The sequence below is a fragment of the Diceros bicornis genome, chromosome 34 (assembly GCF_020826845.1).
Source record: "Diceros bicornis minor isolate mBicDic1 chromosome 34, mDicBic1.mat.cur, whole genome shotgun sequence".
Taxonomy (NCBI): domain Eukaryota; kingdom Metazoa; phylum Chordata; class Mammalia; order Perissodactyla; family Rhinocerotidae; genus Diceros; species Diceros bicornis.
In genome coordinates this window covers 18,730,161-18,744,480 of record NC_080773.1, presented here as the reverse complement: position 1 = coordinate 18,744,480, position 14,320 = coordinate 18,730,161, and the positions used below count along the sequence as shown (strand labels likewise).

At 36.3% G+C, this 14,320-nt stretch overlaps 1 protein-coding gene across 2 annotated transcripts in view; it reads left to right on the top strand.

The window, feature by feature from the left end:
* ZNF235 (zinc finger protein 235) overlaps positions 1-14,320 on the top strand; it is a 38,133-nt gene that overhangs the window by 19,024 nt on the left and 4,789 nt on the right. The gene's annotated exons all lie outside the window — the stretch shown is intronic.

Genomic DNA, 14,320 nt, shown 5'->3' with positions numbered 1-14,320 from the left:
AGGATTTAAAGCCTGTTTGCTCTTGGTACAGCCCCTGATTTAAGCCTGTTAACATTTTTATGGATATCTGAACTGCCAGTTTGCCATTTTCCTGCAAGTGCAACATCTACTACAGAGTGGAAGAACTTAAAAAATGTGTAAAACAGAAAATTAGTTAATTCTAAAATTGTGTATGTGCTTCATTAAGATATTCATATAGTAAACCACCAAAATGGGGACATGCATGATAAAAATGATGTAATGGGATACCGTTTGTAACCCCACAGTTGAGTTCAGTTTTAACATTCATCATTACGTCTTTTCCTGTTACTGAGAATTGAACTGATAATTTAAAAAGTTAATTCTCTGCTTCTCCACCCCTCACCACACATACACACATAATCTGGATGGTCTACCTTTTCTCCTTTCTGTGGCTTTAAACTTTTTATTATGAAAATACTAAAATACAAAAGTAATGAAGATATTACAACAACAGTCTATATGTATCCTACCATCTCAACAATCATCAACTTGCTGCCGTCCCCATTATATCTATCCTCCTACTTGTGTTTTTGCTTGAGTATGTCCAGATCACCCATAGATATATCAATATCCATCTACAACAATAACTCCTTATTGTCATTTGACACCTCTTCTGTGATCACCAAGGACTCATGTATATTTATTTTATACTTTGGGTTATAATGCAATATTGCGTGGTTTATTTTGCTGTCAAATTGTTGCTGCTTTGACCATTTGGAGCTCTTTCAGGTTGGCTCCTGAATCCCTTTGTCGTGCCCCATCCTTACATTTTTTGAGCATTTCCTTATTCTGACTCTACAAGATGCTCCGCCTCACATTGTATTTTTCTTGCCCAACCTTAGATTCAGCCGTATGTCTAAGAACCCTTGGTTCCTTTGATTGGCAAATGGTATTAGAAACCAAGATCTGTGTACTAGTCACATGTTTTTTAACCATCCTTATTGAGGTTACATTTACTATATTTACATGTAGTAAAATTCCCCCTTCTTAAAAATAAACTTATAATTTTAGATGTACAGAAATGTTGCATCAATAGCATAGAGAGTTCCTGTAAACTTCTCACCTGGTTTCCCCCATTGTTAACACTTTACATTATTACGGTAAATTTGTCAAAGCTACGAAATTCACATTGGTACATTACTATCAAGTAAACTCCAGACTTTATTTGGATTTCACTTATTTTCCATTAATGTCCTCTTTCTCTTCCAGAATCTGACCCAGGGTACCACATTGCATGTAATTTTCATTACCTCCTCAGTCTCCGGAGCTCTCTGACAGTTTTTCATTCCTTACTTGTTTTTCATAACCTTGACAGTCCTGAGGAAATTCCCCCTTTTTAAAAAAATTGTGGTTAAAAAAATACATAACAAAATTTACTATATTAGCTATTTCTAAGTGTACAGTTCAGTAGTGTTAAGTATATTCACGTTATTTTGCAACCAATCTCCAGGATTTTTGCATCTTGCAGAACTGAAACTCTACCCATTAAACCACAACTCCCAATCTCCCTTCTCCCCAACCCCTGGCAGCCACCATTCTACTTTGTGTTTCTATGGAAATTCACCCATTTTTAAGTCTACAATTTGGTAAGTTGACAAATACATACAGTCATGCACCACATAACAATGTTTCGGTCAATGATGGTCCCGTAAGATTATGACGGAGCTGAAAAATTCCTATCGCCTAGAAACATCATAGCTGTTGTGAAGTCGTAGCACAATGCATTGCTCACATGTTTGTGGTGATGCTGGTGTAAACAAACCACTGCACTGCCAGTCATATAAAAGTATAGCACATATAGTTGTGTACAGTACATACTTCTTGATAATGATAATAAACAACTGTTAGCCGTTTATGTGTTTACTATACTATACTTTTTATCGTTATTTTAGAGTGTACTCTTTCCACTTATAAAAAAAGAAGTTCACTGTGAAACAGTATGCTGTGTCATGCTGGCAGCAGCCTCATGCATCTCATGTTTACTGCATCTCCCGATTGCATCATTTTCTCTTGTGGTTGATTTAGTCTCGTGTTGTTTGTTCATCATGGCCCCTAAGCGTACAAAATCCACCACTAATGTTGCCAGTAAGAGGCCACATCAAGTGATTGACCTGGAAATGAAATGAAAAGTGATTAAGTACCACGAAGACGGAAAATCAGTGATGGTTATTGCTCGCCAGTCAGGCATGACCCATTCCACCACAGCTACGATGTTGAAGAAAAGGAACAACGTGATGGAAGCTGTTAAAGGGTCTGCTTCATTGAAGGCAATGAGACCCACAGAAATTCAAGAAGTGCCTAAATCAGACGTGGAGAAACTTCTAATGACCTGGATTGAAGACCAGACACAGAAGTGTATCCCTCTTAGCACCATGACGATCATGCCAAAGTGAAAAGTTTGTTTGCAATGTTGAAAGAAAAAGCTAGACCTGACTATGATGTTGAATTTACTGTTAGCTCTGGGTGGTTTAAACAATTCAAGAATCGTTATTCATTACATAATGTGAAAGTGAGTGGTGGGTCTGTGAGTGCTGATGTGAAGGCAGCTGAAGAATTTTTGGAAACTCTAGATAAGCTGATTGTGGAGGAATATTACTTGCCAGAGCAAATATTCAATGTGGATGAAACTCCCTACTCTGGAAACAGATGCCCGAAAGGTCTTTTGTCCATAAGGAGGCCAAGTCAGTGGCAGGTTTCAAGGCTTTTAAGGATAGGATAATAGTCTTTCTGTGGGGGAAATGTTGCAGGCTACAAATTGAAACCCTTTGTGATCTGGCACAGTGAGAGCCCCAAGGCCTTCAAGCATATCAATAAACACACACTGCCAGTGTACTACAGGAGAAATAAGAGGTCATGGAGGACCCAGCTCCTCTTCCAAGATGCCCTCCCGAATTGCTGTGCCAGCAAAATGGAGAAGTACTGTTTTGCAGAATAAGATACTTTCTAAGGTTTTGCTTATTGTTGATAATGTTCCTGGACATTCACCTTTTATTGGTGATCTTCATCTCAATATCAAAGGAGTGTTTCTCTGTCCAACATCACCTCTTTGATCCAACCAATGGATCAAGGAGTTACAGCAGCTTTTAAGGCCTACTACCTGAGGAGGACATTTGTCAGGCCATTGCTGCACCTGAGGAAGACACTGAGAAGACACTGATGCAATTCTGGAAGGATTACAACATCTATGACTGCATCAAGAACCTTGTTTGGGCTTGGGGTGATGTCACCAAGGAGTGTAATAATGGCATCTGGAGGAAGACACTTGGGCCGGCCCGGTGGCACAAGTGGTTAAGTGCGCACACTCTGCTGTGGCCCAGGGTTTGCCGGTTCGGATCCCACACATGCACCCAGGTACCACTTGTTAAGCCATGCCATGGCAGCGTCCCAAATAAAGTGGAGGAGGATGGGCACGGATGTTAGCCCAGGGCCAGTCTTCCTCAGCAAAAAAGAGGAGGATTGCCATTGGATGTTAGCTCAGGGCTGGTCCTCCTCACACACACACACACACACAAAAAAAAAAAAAAAAAAAAAGGAAGAAGACACTCAAGAGGTTTGTCCATGACTTCCAAGCATTTGCTAAGGATGAGAAGGTTGCAAAAATCAACAAGGCTGTGGCTGAGATGGCAAACAACATTAACCTGGGTGTGGATGAGGATGACATTGAGGAGCTCCTGGAGGGGGTTTCTGTGGAATTGACTAATGAGTTGTTGGAACTGGAACAGGAACGTGCAGGTGAAGAAGAGGCAAGAGAAGAGGAAACTACAGGAGAAGAAAAAGAAGAACCCCAAGGAAATTCACAGTCAGGGGTTTAGCAGAAGCATTTGCAGACCTCAATGAGCTCCTTAAAGAGTTTGAAAACATGGACACCAACACCAAAAGGTTTTCATTCATAGAGAGGAATGTTCATGCTGCATTATTGTCTTACAAGGAAATCTATGATGAATAAAAGAAGCAAACCACCATGGACATATTTAGGAAGAGAGTGACACCTTGAGAAGAGCCTCAGGCAGGTCCTTCAGAAGGAATGCCAGAAGAAGGCATTGTTATCATAGGAGATGACAGCTCCATGCATGTTATTGCCCCTGAAGACCTGCCAGTGGGACAAGATGTGGAGATGGAAGATGGTGATATTGACCTGACCCTGTGTGGGCCTAGGCTAATGTGTGTGTGTGTGTGTGTGTGTGTCTTATTTTTTAACAAAAAAATTTAAAAAATAAAAAGTTTTAAAAATAGAAAAAAGGCAGGGGCCAGCCCGGTGGCATAGTAGTTAAGTTTGCGTGCTCGTTTTCAGTGGCCCAGGTTTGAAGTTTGGAATTCTGGGCACAGACTGATGCATCGCTCATCAAGCCATGCTGTGGTGGCATCCCACACACAAAATGGAGGAAGATGGGCACGGATGTTAGTTCAGGACGAATCTTCCTCAGCAAAAGAAGGTGAATTGGCAATAGATGTTAGCCCAGGGCCAGTCTTCCTCACCAAAAAAAAAAAGAAAGAAAGAAAAAAGCTTATAAACCAAGGATGTAAAGAAAGAAAATATTTTTGTACAGCTGTACAGTGTTTGTGCTTTAAGCTAAATGTTATTACAAAAGAGTCAGAAAGTTAAAAAAAATTAAAAACTTTATAAAGTAAAAAAGTTAACAGTAAACTAAGGTTAATTTATTGAAGAAAGAAAAATATTTTTAATAAATTTAGTGTAGCCTAAGTGTATGGTGTTTGTAAAGTCTACAGTAGTGTACAGTAATGTCCTAGGCCTTCACACTCACTCACCACTCACTCAATCACCCAGAGCAACTTGCAGTCCTGCAAGCTCCATTCATGGTAAGTGCCCCATACAGGTGTACCATTTTTTATCTTTTATGTTGCATTTTTACTGTACTTTTTCTATGTTTAGATACACAAATAATTACCATTGTGTTACAGTCGCCTACAGTATTCAGTACAGTAACATGCTGTGTAGGTGAGTAGCCTAGGAGCAATAGGCTATACCATAGAGCCTAGGTGTGTAGGAGGCCATACCATCTAGGTGTGTGTAAGTACACTCTGATGTTTGCACAACAATGAAATTGCCTGATGATGCATTTTTCAGAATGTAACCCCATCCATAAGTGATGCATGAGGGTAGTTTAAATTATGATCAATTTTGAGTTAATTATTAGGTATGATTTGCGGTAAGGGTTAAGGTTCTTTTTTTTGCCGTAGTGGTATCCAGTTTTCTGGCTCCATTAGTTGAAAAGACTACTTTTCCACATTGAATTACCTTGGCATCTCTGTCAAAATTAGTTGGCCATGTACCTGTGGGTCTATATCTGTGTTCTCTATTTTACATTGATCTTTGTGTAATTCTAAGTGGACACTGACCAAGTGTCCTACAGTTTAACTCAATTCTGACACCATCTACCATCAGATCCCATAGGTTAAGGGCTCAGTCATACAAGACTGCCACCCCTTCAAACACCAATTGCACAGGTTGTCACACGTGCTTCTGACTGATTGGCTATAGATATGAGGTTCCCATGACCATCTCCTTGGTTTCTAGTTATTTGCTAGAGTGGCTCATAGAACTTAGAGAAACATTTTACTTACTGGATTGCCAGTTTATTATTAAAGGATACAACTCAGAAACAGCCAGATAGAAGAGCTGCTTAGGGCAAGGTAAGTGGGAAGAGGCACAGAGCTTCCAGAGTCTCTCTGGGCCACCACTCTCCCTGCATCTCCACATGGTCACCAACCTAGAAGCTCCCCGAACTCCCTCCTTTTCAGATTTTGTGGAGGCTCATTGGCCCTGGTTGATTCAACCTCCTGCCCCTCTCCCCAGAGGTCATGGGGGTGAGACTGAAAGTTCCAACCCTCTAATCATAGTTGGTTCCCCTGGCAACCACCCCCTATTCTTAGTTGCTTTCCAAAAGTTACTGCATCAACATAAACACAGGTGTGGTTGAAAGGGGCTTGTTATGAATAACGAGATACCCATTTCGTCTTTAAGGCTCTGAAGCCATTTCAGGAACTGAAGATAAAAGACCAAATATAACAAAAAATGTTCCCATTGCTTTTATCACTTAGGAAATTACAAGAGTTTTGGGAGCAACAAGATGGGAAATATGGATGAAGACCAAAATATACATTTATTATAAATCACAGTATCACATTTTATAGTGTTTAGTGTATAGGAGTTATATATCTTTAATTTTTTAGAAGTGTTTTATTTTTCTGATGCTATATAAAGAATAGTTTTTTAATTTCATTTTTTGATTATTTGCTTCTACCGTATAGGAATACAGTGGATGTTTGTACATTAACCATTTCGCCTGCAGCCTTCGTATATTCACCTATTCCAGAAGCATTTTTGTATATTCCTCAAGAATTGCTATGTATAGAATCATAACCTCTGCAGTTAGATAGTTTTACTTCCTTCTTTTCCAATCTTTATGCCTCTTGTTGCCTTTTGCCTGAATGCAGGTGGATCCATGTGGTTGGTGTATGTTAATTTTTATTTATTTTTTAACTGGTTTATGTGTATATATTATGTATTATTATTTTTTTAATATGTTTTCTTTTTCACAGCACTTTTAGGTTCTCAACAAAATTGAGAAAATTGTCTATGGGTTTAGAGAAATATATAATGACATGTATCCACCACTACAGTATCATACAGAATAGGTTGCCTGTCCTAAAAATTCTCTGTGCTTCACCTATTAATCTCTCCCTCCCCTCTAACTCCTGGCAACCACCAATCTTTTTGTCTACGTAGATTTGCCTTTTCCAGAATGTCATACAGTTGGAATCATACAGTATGTAGCCTTTTCAGATTGGCGTGTTTCACTTAGTAATGTGCATTTACAGTTCCTTCCTGTCATTTCGTAGCTTGATGGCTCATTTCTTTTTAACACCGAATAATATTCCATTGTCTAGATGTATGACAGTTTATTTATCTGTTCATCTTGATTGCTTCCAAGTTTTGGCAATTATGAATCAAGCTACCGTAAACATCTGTGTGACGATTTTTATGGGGGCATAAGTTTTCAACTCATTTGGGTAAATACCAAAGAGCACAATTGATGAATTGTATAGTAAGAGTGTATTTAGCTTTGTAGTTTTGTAAGAAACTACCAAACTGTCTCCCAGTGGTTCTATCATTTTGCATTCCCATCAGCAATGAATTCGAGTTCCCTGTTGCTCCACATCTTCACCGGCATTTGTGGGTGTCATGGTTTTGGATCCTGGACATTTTAATAGATGGGTAGTGGTACCTTGTTTTACTTTGCAGTTCACTAATGACATATGATGTGAAACATCTTTTCATATGCCTATTTGACATCTGTATATGTTTGGTGAAATGTCTGGTCAGGTCCTTTGCCTATTTTCTAATCAGGTTTATTTTCTTGTTGGCTTTTAAGAGTTCTTTGTGCATATCTTGGATAACAGTCCTTTACCAGATATGTCTTTTACAAATATTTTATCCCAGTCTGTGGCTTGTCTTCTCACTCTTTTGACAGTGTCTTTCACAGAGTGGAAATTTTTAATTTAGGAGTTTGATAGTTTTGCGTTTACATTAAGGTCTGTGGTCTATTTTGAGCTAATGTTTGTGAAAGGGGTAGGTCTAGGTGTAGTTTTTTTTGCATGTTAGTGTTCAGTTGTTACAGCACCATTTGTTGAAAAGACTGTCTTTGTTCCATTTTATTGCCTTTGCTCATTTGTCAAAGATCAGTTGATTATATTTGTGTGGGTCTGTTTCTCAGCTCTTTATTCTGTTTGTTCTTTTGCTAATACTACACTGTCTAGAATACTGCAGCTTTATAGTAATTTAGAAGTTGTTTAATGTCAGTCCTCCAATTTTGTTCTTCTCCATCAATATTGTGTTGGTTCTTTTGGGTCTTTGCCTCTTCTTATAAGCTTTAGAATTCATCTGTCAATATCCACCAAATATCTTGCTGGGATTTTGATTGGTTTTGCATTGAATCTATAGATCAAGTTGGGAGGGAGTGACATCTGGACAGTATTGAGTCTTCCAATCCATGAACATAGAATACCTCTTTATTTACTTAGTATTTTGATTTTATTCATCAGAGTTTTTTAACTTTTCTCAGAGATCTTGTACATGTTTTGTTAGATTTATACCTAAGTATTTCATTTTGGGGGGTGCTAATGTAAATGGTTATGTGATTTAATTTCAAATACCCCTTGTCCATTGCTTGTATACAGGAAAGCAATAGACTTTTTTATGGTAACCTGTATCTACAACCTTGCTATAATTTTTTATTAGTTCCGGAAGTTTTTTTGTTGATTCTTTGGCATTTTCTATATTAAACAATCATGTCATCTGCAAACAATGACAGTTTTATTTTTTCCTTGCCAATCTGTACTGTACTCTTTTTATTTCCTTTTCTTGTCTTATTGCATTAGCTGGACCTTTCAATACAATGTGTAAAAGGATAGGTGAGAGAGGACATCCTTACTTGTTCCTGATCTTAGTGGGAAAGGCTTGAGTTTCTCACCATTAAGTATGATGTTAGCTGTTGGTTTTTGTAGATGTCCTTTATCAAGTTGAGGAATTTATCCTATATTCCTAGTTTGCTGAGAGTTTGTATCAATGAATAGGTGTTCGAGTTTATCAAATGCTTTTTGTCTGTATCTGTTAATAGGATCATGTGATTTTTCTTATTTAGTTTATTCACGTGATGGATTACATTAATTGATTATCCAACGTTGACCCCATTTTGCATACCTGGGATAAATCCCACTTGGTCAATATGCATAATTCTTTTTATACATTGTTGGATTCAGTTTTTATTTTTGACAATTTTTACATCTATATTCATGAAAGATATTGGTCTGTAGTTTTCTTTTCTTATAATATCTTTGTCTGGTTTTGGTATTAGGGTAATGCTGGCCTCATAGAGTGAGTTAGGAAGTATTCTCTCTGCTTCTATCATCTGAAAGATATTGTAGAGAATTGGCATAATCTCTTTTCTTAAATATTTGGTGTAATTCATCAGTGAATGCTTCTGGGCCTGTTGCTTTCTGTTTTGAAAGGTTATTAATGGATTCACTTCTTTAATAGATGTAACCCTATTCAGAATGTCTATTTCTTCTTATATAAGTTGGCAGATTGTGTCTTTCAAGGATTTCATCCATTTCATCTAGGTAATAACCTAGACGTGGGTTTTTAATTTGTGGGTATAAATACCCAAATTTGTGGGTATAAAATTGTTCATAGTATCCATTTATTATCCTTTTCATGTCCATAGGATCTGTATTGATGTCCCCTCTTTCATTTCTCTTTTTCTTTCAATTTTATTGAGATATAATTGACATAAAGCACTGTAGAAATTTAAGGTGTACAGCATAATGACTTGACTTACATGTACTGCAAAATGATTACCACAATAAGTTTAGTTAAAATCCATCACCATATGTAGATATCAAAAAAACTGTTTTTTCCCTTGTGATAAGAACTTTTAGGATTTGCTCTCTCAGCAACTTTCAAATACACCATATAGAGTGTTTCCTATAGTCACCATGTTGTACATTACATTCCCAGTACTTATTTATCTTATAACTGGAAGTTTGCACCTTTTGATCACCTTCATCCAATTCACCCACTCTCTGCCTCTGGTAACCACAAATCTGATCTCTTTTTCTATGAGTTTGGGGTTTGTTTTTTAGATCTCCCGTGTAAGTGAGATCATACAGTATTTGTCTTTCTCTGTCTCACTTATTTTACTTAGTGTAATGCCCTCAGTGTCCATCCATGTCGTTACAAATGGCAGGATTTCTTTCTTTTTTATGCCAGAATAGTATTCCATTACATAGTATGTATATATATATCTCTTCCATATTTTCTTTATCCATTCATCTGTCAGTGGACAGTTAGGTTGTTTCTGTGTCATGGCTTTTGTAAATAATGCTGCATTGAACATGAGGGTGCAGATATCCTCTTGAAATATTGGTTTTGTTTCCTTCACATAAATACCCAGAAGTGGAGTTGCTGGATCACATGCTAGTTCAATTTTTAATTTTTTGAGGAACTTCCATACTGTTTTCCATAGTGGCTGTACCAATTTATAATCCCACCACCATTGCATAAGGATTCTCTTTTCTCCACATCCTCACCAGTATTTGTTATGTCTTGTCTTTCTGATGCTAATCATTCTCACAGGCATGAGGTGATATTTCATTGTGGTTTTGATTTTCATTTCCCTGATGATTAGTGATGTTGAACACCTTTTTATGTACCTGTTGGCCATCTGTATCTTTGGAAAAATGTCTGTTCAGATCCTCTGCCCACTTTTCAATGGGATTGTTTGGCTGTCATATTCAAGAAATCATCACCGAATCCAATATCATGAAAATTTCCTCTATGTTGTTTTCTAGTTTTAGCTTTTTAGTTTAGGTCTTTGATGCATTTTGAATTGATTTTTATATGGTTTAAGGTAAGAGTCCAACTTTATTCTTTTGCATGTGGATTTCCCAACACCATTTGTTGAAAAGATTGTCCTTTCCCTGTTAAATAGTCTTGGCACCCTTGGTGAAATCCATTTGACCATATATGCGAGTGTTTATTTCTAGGGTTTATATTCTATTCCATTGGCCTGTTTGTTTTTGTAATTAGATTTGAAATCAGGAAATGTGAGTCCTCTAACTCTGTTCTTTTTCTCCCAGATTATTTTAGCATTTCAGAGTCTCCTAAGACCTCATGTGAATTTTAGGATGGATTTTTATATTTCTGAGAAAAGCACTGTTGGGATTTTGATGGGGATTGTATTAAATCTGTACATTGCTTTGGGTAGTATTGACATCTTTACAGTATTAAGTCTTCCAATCCATCAACACAGAATATCTTTCCATTTATTTATGTCTTCAGTTTCTTTCAGCAGTTTTGTATTTTTTGGTGTACAAATCTTTCACCTCCTTGGTTAAGTTAATTCCCAAGTATTCTTTTTGATGTTGTCCTTAGTGTATAGAAGCAACTGCTTATTTGTGTGCGATTTTGTATCCTGCAACTTGGTTGAATTTACTTATTGCTCCTTAAGTGTTTGTTTTGTTTTGTTTTGTGGAATCTTTACTGTCTTCTACAAATAAGATCATGTTATCTGTAAACAGATATTATTTTACTTATCCTTTCCAACTTAGATGTCTTTATTTCTTTTTCTTGCCTAATTTCTCTGGCTAGGACTGTCAGTACTGTGTTAAATGAAAGTGGCAAAAGGAGGCATCCTTACCTTGTTCTGATGTTACAGGGAAAGCTTTCAGTCTTTCACCAGTGAGTACAATGTTTGCTGTGGGCTTTTCACTTATGGTCTTCATTATGTGGTGGTAATTTCTTTCTATTCCTGGTTTGTTGGGTGTTTTTATTATCCAGAGGTGTTAAATTTTGTCAGATGTTTTTACTGCATCAACTGAGATGACCATGTGTTTTCTTCATTCTCTCGTTGTGTATTACATTGTTTGATTTTCGTATTTTAAACGATCTTTATATTGCAGGAATAAATCCCACTTGCTCATGGTGTATAATCCCTATTGTGCTGTTGAATTCTGTTTGCCAGTATTTTGTTGAGGATTTTTGCATCAATATTCATCAAAGAATCATTGATCTGTAATTTTCTTTTCTATACTGTCTTTGTGTAGCTTTGGAATCAGGGTAATGCTAACCTCATAGAATGAATTTGAAAATGTTTGCTCAATGTTAATTCTTCTTTAAATGTTTGGTAGAATTCTCTAGTGAAGCCATCTGGTGTTGGGCTTTTCTTTGTTGGGAGGTTGTATTTATTGTTTCAGTCTCTTTACTAGTTATAGGTCTGTTTAAATTTCTATTCGTGATTGAGTCTTGGTAGTTTACATGTTTCTAAAAGTTTATCTATTTCATCTAGGTTTAATTTTTAACACAGTTTTTCATAGTATTGTCTTATAGTCCTTTTGATTTCTGTAAAGTCAGTAGTAGTAATGTCCCACTTTCTGCTTCGTGTTTTTTCTTCTCTTTTTCTTAATCTAGCTAGAGGTTTGTCAATTTTGATCTTCTCAGAAAACCAACTCTTATTTTTGTTGAATTTGTTGATTTTTCTCTGCTCTGATCTTTATTATTTCCTTCCTTCTTAGCTAAACTAAACCCTTGGCTGGGGGTTAGTTTATTCTTATATTCCTATAGTTTTTTAAGGTGTAAAGTTAGGTTGTTGATTTGAGATATTTTTTAATGTAAGCATTTACTGCTATAAATTTCACTTTTAGCACTGCTTTCACTGCTTCCCATAAGTTTTGGTATGCTGTATTTTTCTTTTTCATTTGTCTCTAGATATTTTTTTTCCTTGTGATTTCTTCTTTGACTCGTATGTTAATTTCCACATATTTGTGGATTTTCCTGTTTTCCTTCTATTAATTTCTAGTTCTATTCCATTGTAATTGGAAAGATACTTTGAATGATTTTAGTATTTTAAATTTATTACGAATTGTTTATGACCTAATATGGTCTATCCTATAGAATGTTCAACCTGCACTTGAGAAAATGTCTGTTCTGCTGTTGCTGGGTGAAGTGTTTTGTATGTGTCTTATAGGTCCAATTGGTCTATAATGTTAAAATCCTATTTCCTTATCGATCATCTTTCTTGTTCTATCCATTATTTAAGGTGAGGTATTGAAGTTTCCTACTATTATTGTAGAGTTATTTCTCCTTTTGATTCTGTCAATATTTGCCTCATATTTAAGAGCTCTGATGTTTGGTACATATATGTTTATTATTGTTAGATTTTCTTAGTGAATTGATCCTTTTATCACTGTACAGTGTCCTTTGTGTTTTGTAATAGTTTTTGACTTAAAGTCTATTTTGTGTGATATTAGTATAGCCACCCCTATGCTCTCTTTTGGTTACTGTGTGCACAGAATATATTGTTCCATCCTTCCACTTTCTGCCTATGCATGTCCTTAGATTTATGGTGAGTCTCTTGTAGATGGCATATAGTAGAATCATGTTTTCTTAATCCATTTGCCATTCTATGTCTTTTGATAGGGGAGTTTAATCCATTAACATTTAAAGTAGGTACTGATAGTTTTCTATATGTCTTAAAGCTTCTTAGTCCTCCATTTCCTTGTTTACTGTTTTCTTTTGTGTTTAGTTGATTTTTTCTGGTGACATACTTCTATTCTCTTCTCATTTCCTTTTGTGTATATTATTTAGATATGTTCTTTGTGGTTACCGTGGGGTTTACGTAAAACATCCTAATGTTTTAACAGTCTTTTTTGATGACTTAATTTCAACGGCATACAAAAATTCTACTTTTTACAGCTTCACCCCCCACTTAATGCTGTTGATGTCAAAAATTACATCTATATATTGTGTACCTATTAACATAGGATTTAAAAGACAAGAGCATAACAATTATAAATCTTTAACAGAATTAAAAGTAAAATTATGAACGAAAATTACAATAATACAGGTTTTTATATTTCTCCATATATCTGCCTTTAGCAGAGAAGACTTCATATTTTCATAAGACTTCAAGTTACTGTTTGATGTTCTTTCATTTCAAGCTGAAGGATTCCCTTTAGCATTTCTTGTAATTCAAGTCTAAGGGTAATGAACTCCATCAGTTTTTGTTCATCTTGGAATTTCTCCACTTCTCCCACATTTTTGAAGGACAGTTTTGCTGGAAATAGTCTCAGTTGACCATTTGCCCCCTTCAGTAATTTACATATATCATCCCACTGCCTTCTGGCCTGCAAGATTTGTGTTGAGAAATCTGCTGATAATCTTATCAGGGCTCCAGTTTATGTGACAAGTGGCCTTTCTCTTGCTGCTTTCAATATTCTCTTTGTCTTTAACATTGGACAGTTTGGTTATATAGTGTTTTGGTGTGGGTCTTTTTGGGTTTATCCCGTTGAAGTTTGTCGAGCTTCTTGTATTGGTATATCCATTTCTTTCCTTAAATTTTGGAAGTTTCAGCCAGTATTTCTTCAAATTAGTTCTGTGCCTCTTCTCTCTTTCTTCTTCTATGGGACTCCCATAATGCATACCTTAGTCTGCTCGATAAGCCCCTTAAGCCCTGTTCATTTTTTTTTCATTCTTTTTTCTTTTTGCTCCTCAGATTTGATAATTTTAAATAATCTTTCTTCAGGTTCACTGATTCTTCTGCCTGTTCTAGGCTGCTGTTGAACTATTCTAGTGAAGTTTTCAATTCTGTCATTGTATTTTTCAGCTTCCGAATTCCCCTTTGGTTTTCTTTAATAATTTTTGTCTCTTTGTTGATATTCTCACTTTGTTCATGTGTTGTTTTCCTGACTTCATTTAGTTGTCTGTCAATCTTCTCCTTTA